Source organism: Stegostoma tigrinum, chromosome 2, assembly GCF_030684315.1.
Source record: "Stegostoma tigrinum isolate sSteTig4 chromosome 2, sSteTig4.hap1, whole genome shotgun sequence".
Lineage (NCBI taxonomy): Eukaryota > Metazoa > Chordata > Chondrichthyes > Orectolobiformes > Stegostomatidae > Stegostoma > Stegostoma tigrinum.
In genome coordinates this window covers 65,593,277-65,618,180 of record NC_081355.1, presented here as the reverse complement: position 1 = coordinate 65,618,180, position 24,904 = coordinate 65,593,277, and the positions used below count along the sequence as shown (strand labels likewise).

Below are 24,904 nucleotides of genomic sequence, written 5' to 3'. Positions count from 1 at the left end.
ACCAATATCTCTCTGTAGACTGACTCCTGAGTCAGTACGCAGGAAAAAGCGCTCCTGTTCACCACCTCCAGGTCCTTATCTGTGAAAAGAAGACTGAGCTCTCCTTTTTGGGCCATGTCCTTGACGACAACAGTCAAACATCACAGTGTGAGGACCAGTTTCTGGGCTGAAGCATCTGAAGTGGTGTGCAGCTGGGATTTAAACTGCAGCATAAATGCCAGAAGTTCTTGGCAGTGATAGCACATCCACCTGTTGGGAAGGTCGCCCAGGAGTTTGGTTGCCTAATTACCGACATGATGAGTAGAAGATTGCATGAAAATGTCACCCTGAGCTTTAGAAGACAGGACACAAAGAAATTCAATTGACAAAGACCCGTTAATTCAAAGCTCAACCCTCTTTCTTTCTCTACAGACACAGACGGGTCTGCTGAGTATTCCTAGCATTTTCAGTTTACAGTTCAGATTTCCAGCAGCTGCAGTATTTTTTCACGGTGTTGTTTAATTCACTACCACTAGTCTTCCAGAACTCCAACCTTCGAGAAATCCCGCTTTTCTGTCCAGCAGGATTTGAATTTGTCTCTTTTGTAGTACTTGCCTCCGTTACTTTTCTGTTCCTCTCTTTGTGTTTGATCAAATATCTAACAAAATATAACTTCATACCTACAAGTTCTTCTTCACCAACTGTCTACCAAAGGGAGTTACACCTCAGCTACAGTACTATCTACAGTTTTAGAACACAGTGAAGACAATGCAGAAGAGGTTTATGAGAATGTTTCCAGGTATGAGAAACATCAGTAATTAGGAAAGATTGGAGGAAGTGGGACTGTTTTCCTTGGAGAGGAAAAGGCTAAGAGGTGACCATTCAAGAGGGTACTAGGTGATTAAATATATAAAAAAGCAATGTGCAGGGTTGTGGTACAATGGCAGGAGATCAGGGATACCCGTTCAGAGAGCAGATGTAAACAATATGAGCTGAATGGCCTTCTTTTACATCATAACAATCATTTTGTGATCACAGTCTCTTGATTTTACTGTGGAGTTCTTTCCTTTTATTTACATTGCAAAGTTCATTATATGCATCATACTGGATGATCCATTTCAAATTATGTATAAAATAAATCATATGGCAAGGACAGTGATAATGTCCCAACAAAATTGATTTACCACTCTTATGGTATAATGATAGCTATATGAATTATTGAGATTTTCAAACAAAGTACCTAGTTTGTAGTGATATAGGGTGATTCTGCCAAAATATCTATTAATATTCAACCAGCAAGGTTCTGCAAACTGAATGTTGTGGGCCAATTTTGCGATCGTGTCAAGGTCGATAGCAGAATGCAGCAATTTGTTTTAACAAGTGAAATGGATTATGGGGAATTCAAAACTAGGGGGCATATTTTTAAGGTGAGAAGAGGAAGACTTTTTGATGCAGACAGTGCTTCACGTATGGAATGAACTGTTAGAGGAAATAGTAAATGCAATATAGTTACAACATTTAAAAGACATTCGGATAAGTACATAAATCAGAAAGGTTAGAGGAATATGGGCTAAATACAGGCAAGTGGTTTAGTTTGGGAACATAGTCAGCATGTACTAGTTGGGCCAAAGGGTCCATTTCCAGGCTTACAACTCTATGACTCTATGGCCCGATGGCTCTATAATTCAATTAGATCTATCTTCCATGATTGCACAATGCCAAGCTATACCCCTGTGAGTGATAGCACCCATGTTTGGTAAATGAGACTTTTGCAAATCATGACAACGTAGCTGATCACATGACACTGACTCACAGCGAGGGAGAAGGCATAGGTTTAGGATTGCCATATGAAGAGGGAGTTCTTAAAAAGTATACTAGAGATCCGCATTTGATATCATACTATTTACACAGATACATATAAAAGGAGTGTTACAGCGTGTGAGGATTTAAAGAGCCTTACTTAGTGGTAAGCTGCAACAGCCTCAAAGACAGTGTACATTAGACACCAAAGCCTGAGATGGTTTAGATGGGCATTTCAATGTGCAACTAGCCGTATTGGCTTAAAGCACAAGATAAAGCATTTTTGGAAAGATAGGTTTTGCTGTACTCAATTTTATTGTTTATTTAGTTAGAAATGAAGACGCCAGAGATAGCAATTGCATGGTTCCCTTTACTCTTATTCAAATGCCCACATTGGGCAGTTATACCTCATGAGCAGATTAGTTTGGGCTGAAAGCATGCAATGATTTAACAATGAAACAGCTCAACCATAAGGTGGACAGATTACCCAGCTGCACCATCAAACAAATACCGTGTAACTCAAAGAAGTTACACAAGGATAGGACTGCAACCAAAGGGGTTCAGTTTCAGGAGTTTTCATTCTAGGATTTTACTTCACTTGCATTCTCCATATAAACAGTCAATACTTCGACAATGAAATGAAAAGCTGGAAGGAAATGCCCCATCTGCTACTTTAAAGTTGCGAGAACTTTTTGCCTTGTGTCTAGAAATTTCCATCCCTGTTGATTTTGGCTACAGCTTTTTTCTTGTGGTTTTCATTAGTAATTTAATTATTAGTTGCTAAGAACTACCAGCCAATTGCAACATCGCCGACTGAACAAAGTCCACCTCGTGAGAGGATGCAATAGAACAAGGTGACTGGCCCCAGAATTTATGGGCGGGGAGAGGGTTATGTCAGCCTTGCTGAAGGTGGCGTGGTTGTTGAAGGCTGGTGTGGATCAGCCATTGGTCATGGGAAAGCTCCTCTAGGGGCCACTGAGTTTCTGATTAGAAGAGTCAATCCCTCACCTTTAAACCAGTGGCAGAAGAAAGAAACTCAAATTTGCTACTGAACTGGCTCAACAGACCTCTGGGTGGGAAGGCTGTGTACAACCTTCCAACAAACTTTCAGAGCAGTGGGAAGGCAACAGGAACTTTATCTTTGCTTCCTTTGTCATGTTCAGGTCCCCACCTCACTCCATCCTGTGTCCCAGCTCAAAACCCAACCCTGGAAGTCAGGTAAAGCCCAGCACAAAATTATGTACCATGTTTGAGCATTTCCCTTTGTTGTAATTCTTTATATTTAGTTTTTATGTTAACTGCATCACTTCCAGAGACATGACAACTTTAAATTCCAAAATTGTGTTCAGCCAGGCAAAAAATGTTTCCACCCGGTGTACTGTCATGGAAACAGGATCACACGGCAAGGAGACAGGAAATACACAGGCAACTTCCAGCATGTAGTTCAGATAGCAATTAAGTTCTCCTTCTTCAAAAAGCAAGTCGACCTTCTTGCCATCAGGTGTCGAAAACTTCATCTGCAAGCACACAACTCACTGAAATTAACCCAATTGTATAATGGAGAGGCTCAATGCTCCAGAGACTTTACCACCAATGCCAGGCGTGTACCTGTCAACTTGGTCATCAGCCTCCATTCTGGGGAAATTCTTTGTCGACTCTCCTAGTGAAATGTTGCAAATGTTCATGGTCTTCACTGTTACTGTAAATTCAATAAGTGGGGGTAATGCGTCCAAAGGGACCGAGGCAAGATTTGTCCCTGGGCCATTAAAGAACCCAAATGGAAAGTAGCAATGCAGCAGTTGTCTCAAAGGGCAACTTTGTGATCAAGGTTAAACAGCAGCTTGTTCACAGCAGGGAATGCTTTGAGCTGAAAATTTTGCAGCAGCTTGTGTCTGTAAGGCACAACTGTGTTTTTTTTTGAAAGTACGTATACATGTAGCTAATGGGCATGGTGTTGCCTCAACGTCAGACATGATGTGTGTATCTGCAGCATGTGTAGTAAAAGTGAATGCAGATGAACAGTGCGATGATGTGTGAATGGAAGAGGGAATCCATTCCCTTCCCACAAAGGATGCATCCTTTCAGGCAGGGTTGGGGGTGGGGGTGAACCACAATCAGTCGAGCAGCTGGGCCATTTCAAATGGAGGCAGGAGGCAGCCAAGGGCCGTCACCTAGATGGTCCAAACTCAAAGGTGAGTCTCACCATCCTCCCAGTCTGTTGATTGGGTCATAGTCAGTTCTGAAAGTGAAACAACATCAGACGGGCCTAAACGGTCAATCAGTCAGGGATGTCTTTCAAATTCAGTCCAAAGGATAGGACCACAGTTAAACTGTGAGATGGGTCATAGATAAAGCAGGGAGGGGACATTTCAAGATCAGTCTGTGGTGCTGTTGAGTTTGGGAGCAGCCTCAGGATCTGTGGACTGCTGTACACTGCATTGGCTACCCGAACAAACAGTTTCAGTCATAGGAAGCAACTAAATGTGATAAGGTGGGACCTGGTGGGACAGGAAAAAAGGACTATAGAGTTTCATAGGCAGGAACAAGGAAACTCAGGGTGATTATGCCCTAGATCTGGGGAAGGTACAATGCCGGCATGGACATCAGCTCTTTCTTCAGCTCCTTCCTGGATAATTTGTATCCCTCTAGAGCCTTTTCCATTCTTTGCTTCCTAAACCTTACATAAGCATCCGTTTTCCTCTTAACCAGTCATTCAACCTCTCAATTGTGAGACGCTCTGAGGATAAAATGGGGATAGTAACAACAACATAATGGGTCTCAAATCAAAAAGTGAGGAGGGGAATCAATGGTCATCGGGTTAACAGCAATCATAACTCTGTTACTTTTATAATAGTCATGGAAAAGGATAAGTATATACAGCAGGGTAAGGTTTATAATTGGGAGAAGGGTAATTACAAATCTGTTAGGCAAGAACTGTGCAACATAAATTGGGAACAGATGCTGTCAGGGAACAGCACTATTGAAATGTGGAGATTGTTTAAGGAATGCATACTGTGTGTGCTCGATATGTTCGTCCCTAGCAGGCAGGGAAAGTGCGGTTGAGTGAAGGAGCCTTGGTTTTCAAGAGAGGTCGAATGACTGGTTAAGAGGAGAAAGGATGCTTATGTAAGGTTTAGGAAACAAAGAATGGAAAAGGCTCTAGAGGGATACAAATTAACCAGGAAGGAGCTGAAGAAAGAGCTTAGAAGAGCTATAAGGGAGCATGAGGAAACCTTGGCAGATAGAATCAAGGAAAACTCCAAGGATTTTACACGTATGTGAGGCACAAGAGAATGGCCAGAGAAAGGGTAGGGCTGATCAAGGATTGTAAAGGGGATTTTTAAGCGGAGCCTAAAGAAATAGGAAATGTCCTTAATGAATACTTTTCTTTGGTATTCACAACTGAAAGGGACCTACTTGTAGTGGAGGACAGTGTGAAACAGGCTGGTAGGCTAGAGAAGGTCAATGTTAGTAAGGAAGATGTGCTAGAAATTTTGAGGAAGTTGAAGATATATAAGTGCCCCAGACCTGTTGGGATTTATCCAACAATTCTATGGGAAATGAGGGAAGAGATCGCAGAGCCTTTGGCGATGATCTTTTTGTCCTCACTGTCCACGGGTAGAATGCCGGAAGACTGGAGAGAGGCAAATGTCAACCCCTTGTTCAAAAAGGGGAATTGGGATAACCTTGGAAATTATAGGCCAGTTAGTCTTACTTCAGTGGTGGGCAAATTATTGGAAAGGGCTCTGGCAGGCAGGATTGATGGCTACTTGGATAGGCACAGTTTGATTTGTGATAGTCAGTATGGATTTGTGAGGGGTAGACCATGCCTCACAAACCTTACTGAATTCTTTGAAAAGGTGTCCAAACATGTGGATGATGGTAGAGCAGTGGATGTGGTATACATGGATTTAGGTAATGTGTTTGATAAGGTTCCCCATGGTAAGCTCATGCAGAAAGTAAGGAGGTATGGGATAGGGCGAAATGTGGCAGATTGGATTCAGAATTGGCTGATCCTTAGACAAAGGGTGGTGATAGGCAAAAAATATTCAACATTGTGCTCAGTTATGAGTGGTGGACCACAAAGATCTGTCCTGGGTCCTCTTCTATTTGTGATTTTTGTAAATGATTTGGATGAACGAGTGGAAGGGTGGATTAGAAAGTTCACAGACGATATGAAGGTCGGTCGAGTTGTGGACAGTGCGGAGGGCTGTTCTTGGTAAAGGGGCATTGATAGGAAGCAGAGCTGGGCTGAGAAGTGGCAGATGGGGTTTAACCCTGAAAAGTGTGAGGTGATTCATTCTGGAAGGACAAACTTGTATGCAGAATACAGAGTTAACGGAAAGATTCTTGGCAGTGTGGAGGAGCAGAGGGATCTTGGGGTTCATGTTCACAGTTCCCTGAAAGCTGCCACCCAGGTGGATAGACTTGTTAAGAAGACGCATGGTCTGTTAGCTTTCATTAATAGAGGGATCGAGTTCAAGTGCCCCGAAGTTATGCTCCAGCTATACAAAAGCCTGGTCCAGCCGCCTCTAGACTATTCCGTCCAGTTCTGGTCGCCTCATTACAGGAAAGATGTGGAATCATTGGAAAAGGTGCAGAAGAGATTTACCAGGATGTTGCCTGGAATGGAGGGAAGGTCTTAACAGGAAAAGCTGAGAGAGCTAGGGCTTTTCTCTTTAGAACGACGAAGGATGAGAGGTGACTTGATAGAGGTGAAAAAAATTGATCAGAGGCATAGATAGAGTGGACTGCCAGAGACTTTTTCCTCGGGTGGAGGCAGCGATTACAAGGTGGCATTGTTTTAAAGTGAGTGGAGGTAGATACAGGGGAGATGTCAGAGGTAGTTCTTTACTCAGAGAGTGGGAGGGGTGTGGAATACACTGTCAGAGAGGGTATTGGAGTCAGCCTCATTACGGGCATTTAACCGGCAACTAGATAGGCATATAGATGATAGTATAAGTTAGGGGTGGAAGTTAGACAGACCTTAGGATTAGGGTAAAAGTTCGGCACAACATCTTGAACTGAAGGGCCTGTACTGTGCTGTACTGTTCTCTGTTCTATGTTGTAATTCCAAAACAGCGGGGGAGTTATGGAATGGGAATTAAATAGTAGGTCAGAGGGGGATGCTGCAATCCTGTGCTGCAAACAATTTCTGAAACTCACCAAACTGATCCAAAAATCAAAATGTGCCACACACTTTCAAAGACCACACTGAAAGATGGGAAAAATATGTAACATTTTTTTAATGCAAGTGGGTGGAGTTGATGCCTGGAATTTGTGACCAACTGATGATCAGGAGTCTTGTGATCATTTCTGCCATAGATTCATAGAGTCATTCAGCAAGGAAACAGACCTTTCGGTCCAACTAGTCTATACCAAACATAATCGCAGACTAAACTAGTCCCAGTTGCTTGCTCATGGCCCATATCCCTCCAAACCTTTCCTATTCATATACCCATCCAAATATCTTTTAAATGTTGTAATTGTACCCAGGTCCACCACTGCATCGGGAAGTTTATTCCTCATGCGAACCACCCTCCGATAAAAAAAATTTGCTTCATGTCTTTTTTAAATCTCTCTCCTCTCACCTTAAAAATATGTCCCCTTCTTGAAATTACCTATCTTAGAGGAAAAACAACTACCATCAACTGTATCTATACACCTCATTATTTTATTAACTTCTATCAGGCCACTTCTCAACCTCCTACGCTCCAGTTAAGAAGGTACCAGCCTATCCAGACTTTCCTTATAACTCTAACCTTCCATACACGGCAACATCCTGTTAAATCTCTTCTGTACCCTCTCCAGCTTGATGATATCTTTCCTATAACTGGGTTACTAGAACTGGACACAGTGTTCCAGAAGAGGCCTTCCAATATTCTATACCACATAACACCCCAACTCCTGTACTCAAAGGACTGAGCAATAAAGGCAAGCGTGCCAAACAACTTTTTAACCATCCTGTCTAAATGTGATGCAGACTTTAAAGAACTGTGCACCTGCACCCCAGGTCACTCTGTTCTACAACACTACTCAAGGCCCTACCATTAACTGTATATGCACTACACTTGTTTGTTATATCAAAGTGCAATACCTTGCATTTATCCAGAATGAACTCTGTCTGCCATTTTTCAGCCCATTGATCCGTTTGATCAAGATCCCTTTGTAATTTTAGAAAACCTTCTTCATTGTCTACAATTTTGGTGTCATCCGCAAACTCACTACCCATGCCTTCTACATTCTCATCCAAATCATTTATGTAAACGATAAACAAAACAGAACCCAGAACTGATCCCTGTGGAACAAACTGGTCACAAGCCTCCAGTCCGAAAAGCAATCCTCCACCATTACTGACTCCAGTCATTAAGCCAGTTATGTATCCAATTGGCAAGCTCACCCTGAATCCCATATGACCTAACTTTACTAATTCGTTTATCATATGGAACCTTGTCAAAGACTTCATTAAAATCCAAATAAACAGCATTTACTGTTCTGCACCACTTGCTAACTTCATTAAAAAACTCAAATCAAGTTTATGAGACATGATTTTCCTCGAACAAAGCCATGCTGACTATTCCTAATCAATTTTTGTCTCTCTAAATGTCCGTAAATCCTATCTTTTACAATCACCTTCAACAATTTACTCACAACCAAAGTCAGACTCACAGGTCTATAGTTCCTTGGTTTCTCCTTACAACCTTTCTTAAATAAAGTACAACATTGGCCATCTTCCAATTAACAGGCACATCACCAGTAGTTATAGGTGATACAAATATTTCTGCAAGGGGTCTCATAATTTCCTCCCTTACTTCCCGCAACATTCTGGGGTACATTAGAGTAGTTCCCAGAGATTTATCCACCTTATATTTTCTAAGACCTCCCAAACGTTCTCTTCTGAAATGTGGACTGTTTTTAAAACATGAGAATTTATTTCTCTGCATTCTCCAGACTCAATTTCTTCTACCACAGTAAAATCTGCCACGAAATATTCATTTAGTATCTCTCCCATCTCCTGGGGTTCAACATAAAGATGACCTCCTAGATCTTTAAGAGGCCCAACCCTCTCTTTAGTTAACCTCTTGCTCTTAATGTATTTGTAGAATCTCTTTGAATTATTCTTAATCTTATCTGCCAATGCTATCTCATATCCCCTCTTTGCCTTCCTGATTTCTTTCTTAAGAATGCCCCTACATTTAAGAGATTCAATTGAACCAAGATGTCCATATCTTTAAAAAAAATTCTCTTTTATTCTTGACTAAAATCTCAATACCTTTATTCATCTATTGTTCCTTAATCTTACCAGCCTGACCCTCCACTCTAACAGGAACAAAATGCCTCTGAACGCTCATCATCAGACTCTTGAATGCCTCCCACTTGCGAGATGTTGTTTTGCCTGTGAACAATCTACTCCAATCAACTTTTGAAAGTTCTTGTTATATACCATTAAAATTTGCCTTATTCCAATTAAAAACTTTAACTTTTACAGAAGGCCTATCCTTTTCCATAACCATTTTGAAATTAATAAAATTCTAATCGCTAGACCCAAAGTGTTCCCCCACTTTGAAATCAGTCACCTGCTCTGCCTTATTGCCTATAATAGGAGCATTCACTTATTGATAAAGAAAATTTTCTTGAGCACATTCGATAAATTCTTCATCATCCAAACCTTTATCACAATGGTAGTCCCAGTCAATGTTTGGAAAACTAAAATCCCCCATTATTACAACCTTATCATGCTTGCGTATATCTGAGATCTTTCTACATACAGCTTCGCAATTTCTCTCTTACTATTCAGGGGCGCTGTGGTACATTTCCATCAAGGTGATCTTTCCTTTCTTATTTCTAATTTCTAACCATATATTTTCATTGGACAATTTTTCAGAAATATCTTCCCCATTTACAGCAGTAACATATTCTTTAATCAAAAACACCACACCCTCCTTTCTAAGGACAGAAAGAACTGCCAATGCTGGAGTCAGAGTTAACACAGTGTGGAGCTGGAGGAATACAGCAGGCCACACAGCATCAGAGGAGCGGGAAAGCTCCTTGATACCCTCCTTTCTTGCCTCCTTTTCTATTCTTCCTATAGAATCTAAAACCAGGAACATTGGGCATCTAGTCTTGTCCACCTCTCAGCCAAGTTTCTGTAATAGCTATGATGTTCCAATCCCATGTACTTGAACATACTTGGGTTAATCAGCCCTACCTATAAGACCCCCTGCATTGAAATAAAGGCAATTTAGTTGTTGAGAGTTACTACATATTTTGACTCTCTCTTGACTTTCTTTTCTAATCACCGTGTTCTCCTCATATTCAGAATGTACCCCATCAATCCTTTCATTTACGCTGCTGCTTAGAATTCCTTTTGTCTTACCTATCAGTTTAAAGTCTCCCTTAATAGCATGAGCTAAGATATTGATCCCTTTCTGGTTTAGGTTGGACCCATCTTTTTTGAACAGGTCTTTACTTTCCCAAAAGACATTCCGAACTGTTCAAAAACCTGAATCCCTGAAAAATACACCAGTTCTTCAGCCACTGATTTATCACCTTGACAAACTTTTGTTCCTTCTTTCATTTGAGTTTGGCATTGGGAGTTAATCAGAAATTACTACTTTTAAGGCTTTACTTTGTAATCATCTACCTCATCTCTTGAATTTCCTCTGTACTGCTGTAATCTTTTCCCTAAAAATGTCATTCCTACCAATGTGTACATAATTTCTGGCTTCTCAATCTCACCTTTAACAATATGCTTGAAATATTTAGAAACACCCTTAAGCCTAGCATCAGGAAAGCAACAAACCGTTCTAACTTTATGATCAGTGCCAAAGAAGGGCCTGTCTATATCCCTGACACAAGAGTCCCCTAGAACAATAATTCTATTAAATCTTCTCAAACTCTCCCAAACATAAGAATCACTTTAAGTGTCCAAAAACTGACTTGCCCTTGCATTTTCCTCAGACAGACTATCACCTTCAACTGTTCCAAGAACTGAGTACCTATCTGACAGAGGAATAACTGCCAGAGGCTTTTGAACTACCTTCTGACCATTCCTGACAGTCACCCATCTATCTGACTGATCCTGTTGGGTAACAGTTTTCTGAATTTACGAGCAATCTCACTCTGTACCTTACACATGGCCTTAATAACATTAAGCCTAAAAAAATGTTTCAACAACACCTTTTACTACCTACAGAAAATAATGTTAACATGGAAAAATTGAAATATATCAAACATTTAAAAATTAACTAATATCAACCACTTAGTGATTAACTGAATAAAAAAAAATTCCTATTCAATAAATTCCAAATTCCTCAAAGCAAAAAAGTCTTCTCCGAGCTGACCACGTGTTGGACTTTCCGGAAGAAAGACACAATTCCTTATTTTAAAAAAGGTTCAGTTTTTTTTTCAAAAAATAACAATTGCAATGTAATAGAAAGCACCCTCTAAAACACTTTTAGACATTTTTAAATTTCTGAATTAAAAAGTAAAAAATCTCAGCCATTCACTGTCAACCCTTAAGAAAACCCATTTAAAGCAAAGTCCGCTGAAAAAAAATCACGACTTTTTTTGACTTTGTTTGTTTTTCTTTAATGCTAATAAAATGGGAAAAAAATCTTATATTAGTAAACTATAATGACTATAAAACTAAAACAAAAACTATAATAAATCTTTACCTAAGCCTGCAATCCCAGGAGCAGCTGCAAGATCCACACCTTCAATTTTCACTTAAGCAGCACATCCACATCATTCATACCAACCTAATCTGTCTCTAGCACTTGTTATTAGATGACCGTATAGAAGTATGTGAAATGCTGAGGTTGAGAGTTCATGCCTCACCCAGAGTAAGCTTTTTGGTGGTGTGATTTGTCTGGTTAATTCCAATAAATAAGACTCCTCCAAATACTTTTCAATAGATACATATACAAAATACTTACACAATCTGCTGAAGAACAGCATCAGAGAAGCAGGAAAGTTTGAAGTTTCGGGTCGAGACCCTTCCTTTTTTCTGAGGAAGTGTCTCGACCCGAAACGTCAAACTTTCTTGCTCCTCTGATGCTGCTTGGCCTGCTGGGTTCATCCAGCTTCACACCGTGTTATCTCAGATTCTCCGGCATCGACAGTTCCTACTATCTCAGCTAAAGAACCGGGTTCTTGGATTCATTCGGTATAAATGCCTGCATTTAACTGTTATATCCTTGCCCAGGTGTCCTTGGGCAGGGATCACACAGAATCACATGGTGTACATTCCGGTTGGTGGCTTAGCCAGGCATGAGACTAACCTCTGAGAGGCCAGAACCTACAGCTTCATGGGAAGGATGGCACGTGTAAAGCATCCCTTTAATAAGACCATGTTCTTTGATGCAGTGTTGTCACGTAATGCCTAAAAGCAAAAGGAACTTAGCACAGATCAAGCCTGCTATCTTAAAAAGGTCTATTTTTAAAACCAAGCACTGGGGAAGGAATTGCACACTCACAAATGATTTATTCAGTATCAGTTATATTTACACTGCTGCTTTGTAAGCATTGGAAGGTGTGAGATAAGAGAGCACAGCCCTTGAACATATGTGTAGAGATTAACTTAACTGGCAACAGGCAGCTGACTGATTTGGACAAATGTGGCCAGTTGTGCATGCTGGATGTCATCGGCCTTTCTAATTAGCACCTGGCCAGTTGAACAGCTTCAGGGTTTACAATGGAGGGTCGGAAGCCTCTAGACTGCTGTTACTGCAGATTCTATATCTCTATCTCTCTGCAGTAAAAGTCCCAGAAGCAAACAAATTATTTTCTCCTACCAGTTCCTATGAATTGTTGTATTTATCCAGCAACTAAGAGGCTTTGTAATTTGTGTAGCAATAACCCTGAGCCTCCCATGTAGAAGTGCAAAAACCTTGAGAAAAAATATCAAAGAACAGAAGGTCTTGGGAAGCAAAGGAACACCTCATTGAACCCTGTAGAATGATGCTAATGAATTGTGTTCTCCCATGTTTTTCCCCCTTTATTCATTACACTATTTTAATTTGTATGTTGTCTGTACATGTGCAAGGGTTTAAAAGGGTGTTAGAGATTTAACTAGTTGAGTTATACTTTGACAGTTCACAGTTTTGTTTATCTATGGCTAGAACCTATATATTGATAATAAGCAATAGTTATTGTTAAGTACTGGAATCTGGTTAATGTTTTCTGTAGATCCGATTCGAACAGTCAAGTAAATTGTACTTTAAGATAATAAAATGTGAGGCTGGATTAACACAGCAGGCCCAGCAGCATCTCAGGAGCACAAAAGCTGATGTTTCGGGCCTAGACCCTTCATCAGAGAGGGGGATGGGGTGAGGGTTCTGGAATAAATAGGGAGAGAGGGGGAGGTGGACCAAAGATGGAAAGAAAAGAAGATAGGTGGAGAGGAGAGTATAGGTGGGGAGGTAGGGAGGGGATAGGTCAGTCCAGGGAAGACGGACAGGTCAAGGAGGTGGGATGAGGTTAGTAGGTAGGAGATGGAGGTGCGGCTTGGGGTGGGAGGAAGGGATGGGTGAGAGGAAGAACAGGTTAGGGAGGCAGAGACAGGTTGGACTGGTTTTGGGATGCAGTGGGTGGAGGGGAAAAGCTGGGCTGGTTGTGTGGTGCAGTGGGGGGAGGAGACAAACTGGGCTGGTTTTGGGATGCGGTGGGGGAAGGGGAGATTTTGAAGCTGGTGAAGTCCACATTGAGACCATTAGGCTGCAGGGTTCCCAAGCGGAATATGAGTTGCTGTTCCTGCAAGCTTCGGGTGGCATCATTGTGGCACTGCCGGAGGCCCATGATGGACATGTCATCTAAAGAATGGGAGGGGGAGTGGAAATGGTTTGCAACTGGGAGGTGCAGTTGTTTATTGCGAACTGAGCGGAGGTGTTCTGCAAAGCGGTCTCCAAGCCTCCGCTTGGTTTCCCCAATGTAGAGGGAGCCACACCGGGTACAGTGGATGCAGTATACCACATTGGCAGATGTGCAGGTGAACCTCTGCTTAATGTGGAGAGTCATCCTGGGGCCTGGGATAGGGGTGAGGGAGGAGGTGTGGGGGCAAGTGTAGCATTTCCTGCGGTTGCAGGGGAAGGTGCCGGGTGTGGGGGGGTTGGAGGGCAGTGTGGAGTGAACAAGGGAGTCACGGAGAGAGTGGTCTCTCCGGAAAGCAGACAGGGGTGGGGATGGAAAAATGTCTTGGGTGGTGGGGTCGGATCGTAGATGGCGGAAGCGTCGGAGGATGATGCGTTGTATCCGGAGGTTGGTGGGGTGGTGTGCGAGAATGAGGGGGATCCTCTTTGGGCAGTTGTGGCAGGGGTGGGGTGTGAGGGATGTGTTGCGGGAAATGTGGGAGATGTGGTCAAGGGCGTTCTCGACCACTGTGGGGGGAAAGTTGCGGTCCTCGAAGAACTTGGACATCTGGGATGTATGGGAGTGGAATGCCTCATTGTGGGAGCAGATGCGGCGGAGGCGGAGGAATTGGGAATAGGGGATGGAATTTTTGCAGGAGGGTGGGTGGGAGGAGGTGTATTCTAGGTAGCTGTGGGAGTCGGTGGGCTTGAAATGGACATCAGTTACAAGCTGGTTGCCTGAGATCGAGACTGAGAGGTCCAGGAAGGTGAGGGATGTGCTGGAGATGGCCCAGGTGAACTGAAGGTTGGGGTGGAAGGTGTTGGTGAAGTGGATGAACTGTTCGAGCTCCTCTGGGGAGCAAGAGGCGGCGCCGATACAGTCATCAATGTAACGGAGGAAGAGGTGGGGTTTGGGGCCTGTGTAGGTGCGGAAGAGGGACTGTTCCACGTAACCTACAAAGAGGCAGGCATAGCTGGGGCCCATGCGGGTGCCCATGGCCACCCCCTTAGTCTGTAGGAAGTGGGAGGAATTGAAAGAGAAGTTGTTGAGGGTGAGGACGAGTTCGGCTAGGCGGATGAGGGTGTCGGAGGAGGGGGACTGGTCAGGCCTGCGGGACAGGAAGAAGCGGAAGGTCTTGTACTTTGTTGTGTACTCTGATTAAATTATTAACTTTTCTGATGATCCCAGGAAGAGCGGGGCTTGTGAATCTGTACACCTTCCCAAGTGTATCTTAACACTGGTCAGTCATTCAGTAAATCTGGATGATATACTCCCACACACAGCAATTCCTGTTGTCTATTCAGTTTAATGCAGTCCCTACATATCATGTTTAGAAATCAGGAAATCACTATAAAATAGGAGGAGAACATGATTTAGTTAAAATAACTCCTAAAATATTTGGCAGTAGTGCCAGTAATTTTTCTCAAATTCCTTCATAAATTACCAATCTGCACTTCAATTTCAATCCATTCAGGTGCACTCATCTTGCAGAACTAACTGAACAATATGAATGCTTACAGGGATCAGAAGCATTGCTAAAATTAAAATGAAATCTGAATATTAATCCTATAAAAGCATTACCATTCCATAGGAGGGCATGATGACTTGGAGAATCAGCTTTTGGCACACACAATGGGAAGGGGAGTGCTAAATGACCAGACAGGGATTCATTTTCTTTTTAAGTACACGGCCTATATCAATGCATCTGTATGCAGAAGAAAAAAGTACAGTGATTGTAACGAGGACAGTCAGGAAAGTTTGGTGGGCATATCTGGAAGCAGGAAGCTCCACCAAAACCTTTACAGATGTAAATCTGCAATAACAGGCCTTTGTTTACCAGCAGGGAATCTAAGTTTTTCATATACAACAGCTCCATACCGTCCATCATCCAATGGTCTGACATAAAGAGTAGTCCAAACTTTGAAGGCAGGCTTGAAGAAATAGCCTACAGGTTAAATAGACACCAAACTGCCCTGGTTCCTATTTGATTATCCAACCAACCCTCATGCAATACAAGGATCACCCCAGCAGAGTTGCTACTGGGGAGAAGGCGCCATACCAGGGTAAATCTGATCCTCCTGGCTTTTTGTTTCTTTTTGGGGAAGTGTAGAGGGGAAGGTATGGAAACTGGTCATGCTGAAATAGTATCATGAATGCCAATGCTGGAAACAACACACTGCCATGCAAGAGGAACAGTTTACTTCAGGGCATGAGGTTTGGTGTAGGAACCACGGGACTGGCCCTGCATGGGTAGCAGACATGGTTGATGTGAGGCCAGGTCTGGTGATGTATCAAGTTCTGGTAGGTGTGATAGTCCCGAACAAGCATGTGGACCATATTAAAGCTGCAAACTTGCAAACAGTGTGGGAGCAAAACACACCCAGCACCTCAACTGCCTTTCCAACTATTCTGGAACCCATGGGATCTCCTTCTCCATCAAGCTTTGAGGATATCTCAAAATCTGAGATGGACATGACAGATGTTGTCACCTTGATGCCTTTTCCATCTGAAGAGAAGAATGAGTTTCTTGTGCGACACTTTGGGAGCAAGAGGTGAGCCACTGTGCATTACGTGCCCCGGTTTCAGAAACAGAGTTGGAAGAACCTGAGCTGGTGCCAAAATGTCACAGGAGGAGGTACAAAAAAAAGAGAACCAGCCTACGTCCTTGGACTCAGAGGGGTATGCATGCGGTGATTGTAATGAGGTCATAAAAATGAGTTCCCTGATTGGAGCTGTTAATCTGGTCCAATTAGGAAGCCCTGGCTGACAGACATATAGCACGAGTATCAGAGGTTCTGTTCACTCTGAGAATTGGCTCTAAGGAAGATGGATTGCTGTCAACGACTTTCCACATGTAAATAAAAGGTGACTCGGTAACACAATAACTTGGTGTTATTTCAGCTGGAATGAAAAACAAAGCTCCATTTGTAAGTTGAATATATTCACAATAAATTGTTAGAAGTAAATTTTGGGATGAAACAGCATAAAACGCACACTAGAGAAATTCTTAATCCATTTCCAAGGTGCGTGTAGTGATTGGCCTGGCAATGCAAGGTTACACAGCACAAAGTAAAATGTAAACATGCTGCTGATACTAATAGACATGTTCACTGTAATCAAATCATCTATGTAGAATAACTAAAATTCCATGCATTTATACTGTGCCTTTAACATGGAAAAGCATCGTAAGGTGTTTCACTATGACAGAATGACAGAAGAATAAAGAAGCAATGAGTTAAAGTTAGAAATATTAAAAGCGTGAATAAGAGGAGACTGGAATACTTGATAACAGAATGAGAATACTACCGAATATGAGAATTGTTAGAAATAGAAAAGCTTCTACACAATGTGTCCTTTTTAGTTAAAAATGTTAACTTTCAGCAGGGTCGTACAGGAGGAGAGCTGGAAAGTCAGTGGTGTTTCAAATTTAATTTTCTACACTGTGTAACTTTGGGCTGGATTTAGGGCTGTGGCATTCAAGGCGGCCCCTTTGCTGATAAAACTGGAAGTGAGACTACTTCTGCTCCATATCCCAACCCTTCAGAGGAGTGTTAATTAGTTTAAGTAATATTGTTGTCTCTATCAGGGCCAAAAGTTTCCTTTCAGAGAGATGTCAGACTATTAAATTGCCAGCAACTGTCTGGTCTAAGAAGCTTCAATACAGGAGCAATGGTGCTGCTAGGACTACAACAGGGCCAAGGTCAAAGGAACTGAAGATACAGTGAAAGCTAACACCAAGGATAGGCTAAAATGGTCCACTGATAGCAATGGGAGCAGGGGTAAACAGGCCAGCATGCAAAAGGGACCAGCAGAAGGGTGGTGACATTTTATCAGCATCCATCCTAACTTCCAAACCCAATGTTGGTGGGGGCAGGTAGGTCATAAAAGGCAATTGGAAGCATAGCTGTTACTATTGGTGCAAAAATGCATAAGAGATTAGATTTATCAATAGGAAGGTATGGAGGTGATCCAAAAATAGGGAAGCGTGAAGAGATTCTTCAATAAAGCATAACCAGTGAGGCAAATGAGATTTAGTCAAGGTTGAATAAGGGGGTCAAAGATTTGGAGGAGTAGAATTCTTTCGAGACTCGAGGCTAACTGATACAACATCAATTGGAGTAATGTGGTGTAAATAGTAGAAGGTGACAAAGCCATGACTTGGGCTTCAAGATAATTCACGGACAGAACAGATGTGGGCAATTATATGGTAACAGAAGTAAGCATTGTTTCTGATAGAGACAATATAAGATTATAAGTGCAACTCACCATTGAGCAACAGACTAAGATTCTAGCAAGGACAGCACGGTGGCTCAATAGTTAACACTGCTACCTCACAGCGCCAGGGACCTGGGTTCAATTCCAACCTTGGGCGGCTATCCGTGTAGAGTTTGCACATTCTTCCGGTGTCTGCATGGCTTTCCTCCCACATTCCAAAGATACACAGGCTAGGTGGACTGGCCATGCTAAATTGTCCACAGTGCTCAGGAATGTGTAAATTAGTGGGATAGGTCTGGGTGGGATGCTCTGTGTGGACTTGTTGGACCGAAGGGCCTGTTTCCACACTCTAGGGATTCTATGATTTAAGATGGCAGCAGGGTAAGGAGCTGCTCATCAGTTCTCTTTGTCCTCTTGTATTCTCCTTTCTTCTCTCTCCCTCTGTGGTAATTCTATCCCTCTCCCCACCCCTTTTAACTACCTACCTCAGGAGTCGGGAAGGAGCTGAGTCACGAATGGGAACTGCATGGTGGGAGCTGAGCATGCGGGTTCTGTCCTGTAGCGTTGGCGGATCAAGAGTAAGCCAGAACGATGGCAGCGGATCAACAGTGGGCCAGTTTGGTAGTGAGAGCAGGCCAGTGAGGCAGCATGGAGCGGAACTCTAGTGGAGGCATGGCGAAGGCCGGAAAGCCTGGAGCAGGACTGCAGCAGTGGAAAAGAAAGTTGGTTGCTCTTATGTTTTTTTTATCTTATTCTAAGTAATGTGAATGGTGCTACATATGTACAGCGAAGGTACACGCTTTTTACAGTAATTTTACATCGATTGAATCATCTGTTGTCACGTGTATTCAATCAAGAAAAGATTATAATAATCTATTACAACTTGAGACTTTGGCAATGGAAGAAATGAAGTCTGTAGCAAGGATACAGAATTTGTGACAAAGGTTAAAGATACCAGCCTCAGTCATCCGGTGATAGTAGGAACCGCAGATGCTAGAGAATCTGAGATAGCAAGGTGTAGAGCTGGATGAACACAGCAGGCCAAGCAGTATCATAGGATCAGGAAAGCTAACGTTTTGGGCCTAGACCCTTCTTCAGAAATGGGTAGCTGGTTTGCTTCAGGACATGGTCAAGGCTGAAGGGATTACGAGGAGAGTTGCAATGGGAGAGAGATCCACTAAGGTTTTTCCGGAGGGAGGAGGGTAACTTCTTCAGGGACGGCATCACAGTGGGGTTAAAATTGTTTCAGAGATAGTAGGAACTGCAGATGCTGGAGAATCTGAGATAACAAGGTGTAGAGCTGGATGAACACAGCAGGCCAAGCAGCATCATAGGATCAGGAAAGCTGCATTTCTGAAGAAGGGTCTAGGCCCAAAACATCAGCTTTCCTGCTCCTATGATGCTGCTTGGCTTGCTGTGTTCATCCAGCTCTACATCTTGTTATCTCAGTCATCCCAATATTTGTTTTAGAAGTCGAATTGCCATGAGTTACTGATATTGTCATTTTACGCAGTTGCTTCTTTTGGTTGAATAATCCTGGAATCTATGAATCAATACAGATTACCTGTATTAAACTGGAAACTCTTGTTGAAAAATTAATGATTTCAAGAAGGGCCTATTCATGTGTGCAATCAGCCATACAAACACATGAGAATCCAGCTAGTATTTCCAAATGAAATTACTTTGATTAATGGTTTCATTTGTTATAGATTAATATATCAAGCATGAAAAATGTGCTATAAGCTCAATACGAAATACTCGATTTCCATCTCTAATGACTGCCTGTGGTTAACCCAACTCAGCCAGCATAATACTTCTCAAGCTGCATTTACTCTGTAATTGCTACATTGATGCAAAAAGGTTTCAAGTTGCACTAACGTTGCAACTTTTACTCTAATTGCGGCCTGAATTGGAGTCAGAATCAAACCTCACAAGAATAAAGATACATTGTCAGTTTGGCCTTGACATTCAATATCTGAACAAGATTTTTTAAAAATTCTACAAAGCCTGGAAAATAGAATCTGCAGTGGGAGAAGCGGTAGACTTGATGGGTAGAATATTGTGCTCCCAGAGCTGGCAAGTTTGCAAATGAGGATGACAATTTGGTTGGGTGCTGGAAAAGCTAAACTCCTTTGGCTTTACACATCCAGCAGAATTAAATTCTGGTCAGAAGGATTCACAGACTTCATTCTCATCCTGTCATCAATGGAGCCCAAGCCCATTGCTGCTGCATGTAACCCAGCTGCAAGTGTACCTAATGCCATGCAGCTTGTTATCTCAGTGTTTAGGAGGGTCCCTTGATCATTGGATGGGGGTGCATGCTGACAGTAACCCTTGTCTTCAATACCCATTTCTCCCTCTCAATGACCCTGCAATGTGAAAAACTACTCCAGTCCATCTACAAGTCACATACCTTAGTAATTCTACATCTCCAGGGGTGCTCTTTCAGCATGCAACCACGACCTTAACCATGGTGCTGACAAGGGCAAGAGCGGTGGCTTTTGATTAGTCAGCAACTTGCACTGTGCAGGATTTTTGTCCCCCATGTCTTGATTCCAATAGTAGGCGTAACTGAGTAACTGACATGTGGTTCAGTGGGTCTTCACTGGGAGTAACAGCATGGGTCTCCCATCAGCTCTCCAGTCAATGGATGATATCCTTGTCACAAGATTCCTCCTAATGTTTCAAGTCAATGCCTCACCCCAAGAACTGGCAAATGCTAAAGATATAACAACATTTAAGTAAGAACAGAGGCAGGGGAAGGGCAGTTATTACTTGAAATTGTCAAACTCTAATCAGAGTCTGGAGGATTGTAAAAGACCTACTTAGAAGATGTGCTATTCTTCAAATTTTGGTTAAATATCAGCGTAAGAAGGCAAGAACAGAGAGGGGAATGAAATGAACACTTATGATCAGAGAGGCACTCAGCAAAATAATTACTCTATCTGCATTTGGTTACCAATCGTAAAGTTAATCTCATCATGGGTTCTAGCTATTCCTTTTTTTATGTGGTTACTTAGAACATTCATTGTTCCAGTCCTACTCATGTCAGCCTGTGTATTGTCTTTTCTGGTATGCCGGTTAGTGTATTGAATATGATTTTTGTTTCCCCATTTCCCCATTTTGCTTTCATTCCATTTATGGCTCTTCCTCTTTGCAATTTCTTGTTCAGGAACAAACCACATTATAATTCGACTGATTCCCTAGTTATGTTGGTTACTCCTCCTCGTATCCTGATTCTGGTTCTGCTATTCTCACAATTCCCCTTACTCTATCACTTCTGATGTCCTGAATACTACCAAACCTTCTTTACTAGAGCTTCAAATAAGCCTTTATTCTTCAAGAATTGTCTACCGCTATGGCTGAAGGAGCCTTCAACTTTGCTAGTCCAATTTTCTGCACTTCTGAACCCATCTTCTCATTTTTGCCTGCTATCCTACGACATTCAGTAAATCATCTTCAGCCACTTCCTCCAACCCCAGCTGCAAAACACATCCATCTTCCAGCTTTTCAAAAAGAACACTCTTTTAGTTGTACTTTGGTCACTTTTGAATCAGCCCACAGAAGGTAATTTACTGTGCAAGTGAGAGTCTGAAACTTGGATACAGGCACAAAATGGCTTCTTGATGCACGTTAGCACAACAAAATAGTTTCAAGGCTGTGAACTTTATTAATTCTGCTAGAGCAACATAAATCACTAACCCTCAGACCGCTGTAAAGGAAGGTCAGTCGACAATGTGCCTTTCAGAATACAGCAGTAACCTGATAAGATACAGAAATTCTAACCTGTAACCTTCTGACTGACCTTCAAGTGCAGGTGCAGTGGCTCTCTGTAGTAAGATAAAAAATTATCTAAGTGTAGTGACATAAGTTGTTTACCAGTTAATATCATTGGACTTAGTAATTGTCAATGAAGCAGTATTATATACTGATTGGTAATTCTTTGAATATACCATACGATCATGCCTTGTAACCTGCTTTAAGAAAAGTATAAAAATGTCTTTGTATTAACCTGTTGTGTGCAGCTCCTCCGAAGAATACAGAAGTGCTCAACTTCTGGGTTTCCGGATGCTCTGTACCTGGCCGTATTAAGAAATAAAGAGTTAACCCTTAACCAGCCAGACCAATTGCGAGTGTTCATTGGCAGATTGCAGAACCGAGAGACCCCATCGGGGCTCAAGATTTTCACAAGTATAGGAGATATAAGACCACCCTCTTGTTCCTTTCATTTCTATGATTCATAGAAAGGCTCATGAAATAGTAGGTTATCGCTTGATGCACATTAGCACAATGGGAACTCACTGAGTATTTTCAAACCCTAATTGCAAACAAAGCAAACCCCTCAATGAGAGACAAGTGGTTAGATCTGGACATCTGATCTACAGCCCGTCTAATTTTACATTTCAGTGAAGTTGGATGACATAAGCAGCAGACAATTATCATTTACAATGATTTTGAAGATCTATGTTGCACTACATTGTAGGCTTGCTCTGATCTAATCCAATACCTTAAGCATAGTTGCAAGATTCCTCGAGTGTTCTTGAAAATGATGCTTTTGGCTCCATAGACTTCATCATGTATCTGTGTCCTGCTGCACTCTGTTACTCCCCATGGTGTCTCACAGATGTCACAGGCCAGGATGAAAAGGGCAGTTACATCTCCTAGAAGCACCCTTCCAATCATAATCAAGTAATCTTGGCATGGTTGATTGTCTTTGAATAAAAGTGAAGGAATGTTGCCTGGGAAGCAGCATGCATCAGCAAGATTGTATAATGCTGGACATTGGTGACATGCATATAAATAGAGTGAAGTTCCTCCTTGATTAATGAGGAAATGCAATTCTGTGCATGGGTATTCAGGCCAACTTTGTGCCATCAATTATGTAAAGGAATTTGCAGAATCAAGCCACAGGAAAAAATTTGAACCATCATTTCGTTTCATCTCATTTTCCATTATATGGCCAGTAACAAGTTTTTGTCTTAATGAATGTATTACTCAATTTACTTGATGAGTTAAGATGATTAAATGATGTTGCCAGTGTCCCTAGTGGCAGCTTTGAATGAATCTGAAAGCATTCAGGTCGCATAATTATTGCTTTGTCTTTTGAGACCTAATAAATTACATGCAGGGCTGCAGTCTGTGGCAGTGTAACTCACTTGGTCGAGATCAATTAGAAGTCAAATTGACGAAGATGTTTCAACCCTGAAAACTTCCCTCCAAAATTTTAATGTTGATGCAATTCTCTGTTTTTGAAAGTTGGGGAATCTATTTTTGAAGCAATTTAAGCTGCACTGCATGCTCCTTTCATCTCCTTTGAGGGCAATGGATCCTGAATTTTTCCCACTCTAGTCCTTTCCAGAGCTGGAAAATGTCACGAACCCACAGGGAAAACTGTGGTACTGAGAGCTGGGGGGGAATTATGATAATCGGGTGAGGTGAGGACTTGAGGTGGGGGGCAATGATTCTTAAAAGCCTACCTTTTCATTAGCAGTTTTGGGGCAGGAATCAATCCTTAAAGAAATGATCAGTAAGGCCATGGCCACTACTAAATGAAATAGATTGGTTAAAAAGGACCCATGCAGGAATTAACATTTGGTCAGATCTACATGGCACTCATTGATGCCTTGGAGGTTGCAGCCTCAGAACCTTTACTTCCAAACCTAATGAGGAATGTAATCCAGTTTGGGAAATGCCGTTTTTGAGGACTTCCAGAAATCAAAGAGAATCCTGCGTTGTAAAGTTAATTTTGAAAATTACAACTGCAGCTACTAAACATCTGGCAGCCAAGTACTTTTAAAAATAAACAGAAATTGCTCAGTGAGCAAATACAAAACTTAGTACAACCTAACAAAAAGCTTTTGAGATTCTGCTTAACATACAAACCCCAGCAGAGGCAGGAAGCTGGTGGTAGTTGTTAGGTCTTTCATTATACAACCTGTGGTAGCAGACAGAAAGCTTGTCCTTCTATCGCTGTCATGACACAGTCAAATGTTTCAAATTATACGATTAATGGATAACTTGAAAAAAATTGCTATGTTTTCATTACTAGTTATTTTGCAAGCTATTTAAAGAAGGCTTTGGATTTGTTTTTGTTCAAGTTTTTCCATTCAGCCTTTAACCCTGGCAACCATCAGTTATGGCATTACAAGAGCAAGACATTTGCATTCCACAGTGTATAAACAGTAGATGGTCAGGAATATCCGGATAGTGCTTCTTTTAGGTTCAGTGGGGATTGGGACAGGGTGGTGGTTTTAAAAAACCACAAACCAAGACTGGTTCTGTTTCTGGCCTGGTGGAAAGCAGCTACTACTTGGGATAGATAACTGAACAGAAACCTCAACTTGGCAGCTCCTTCTCACCGGGGCGGCTGGGGGTGGGTTGCCTATCTCCAGGCAGTTACACAATCTTCCTCCTCCTCCCACTCCCACCAGCCAGTGGGTCAGGGAACCAGGAGCCCAATGGAAAATCTCAGTCCGTCTTCTTTTAAATGTGAGTGTCACAAGGTCTTAAATCTAAGTGTCTACCTGCCTGGCAGAGACAGGTCTTCCTACTGAACTTGAACTCCCCTCAACAAAAATAGTTCTCCCATAGAGGAGTTCAAGAAACTGGCACACCAAACAGGGTGATATTTGGAGGTCTTGTCTGTCTCTGTTTCCACCCTTAGTGGGGCCCAAAGATTAATCCATTGAGTTTGCATGTTGAACAGGAAAACCCTGGAATTATAGCAGAGTAGTAGGGAATCTTGTGATTATCGCAGAACAAAAACACCAGCGGTAGAAAAACAACAACACGTTAATATTGCCAATAACATTAATGAAGAAGCACCAATGTCAAGTAAACACAATAATCCATTTTTGCTGTGGAAAGCAAAAAAAAATCAGGTAATTCCTTTTTCCATAGAAAGTGCCAACAGTTGATAATCCAATATACAAATGCACTTACTATTTAGCTTCAATAACTGACCTATTGATTTTCTTCATCGTACAAACAGATCCACACAAAGGATTGGGTCCAATTACAAAATAATGCATGAAGATAGATTCCAAAGCTTTTCAACACG

At 42.0% G+C, this 24,904-nt stretch overlaps 1 protein-coding gene across 5 annotated transcripts in view; it reads right to left on the bottom strand.

Annotated features, from left to right (window-relative positions):
* The window catches only part of LOC125463177 (zinc finger protein 385D-like), an 850,093-nt gene that overhangs the window by 771,583 nt on the left and 53,606 nt on the right, over window positions 1–24,904 (bottom strand). Inside the window, exons 1-2 of one of the 5 annotated variants that reach the window (XM_059654448.1) lie at window positions 22,352–22,386; window positions 21,857–21,923 (exon numbers count right to left, since the gene is read on the bottom strand). The exons of 3 other annotated variants lie outside the window; for them this stretch is intronic. The gene's annotated coding sequence lies outside the window, so the exon portion shown is untranslated. Of the gene's footprint in view, window positions 1–21,856; window positions 21,924–22,351; window positions 22,556–24,904 lie in introns of those variants that run through there. One more of the 5 variants, XM_059654449.1, reaches the window with a different exon arrangement.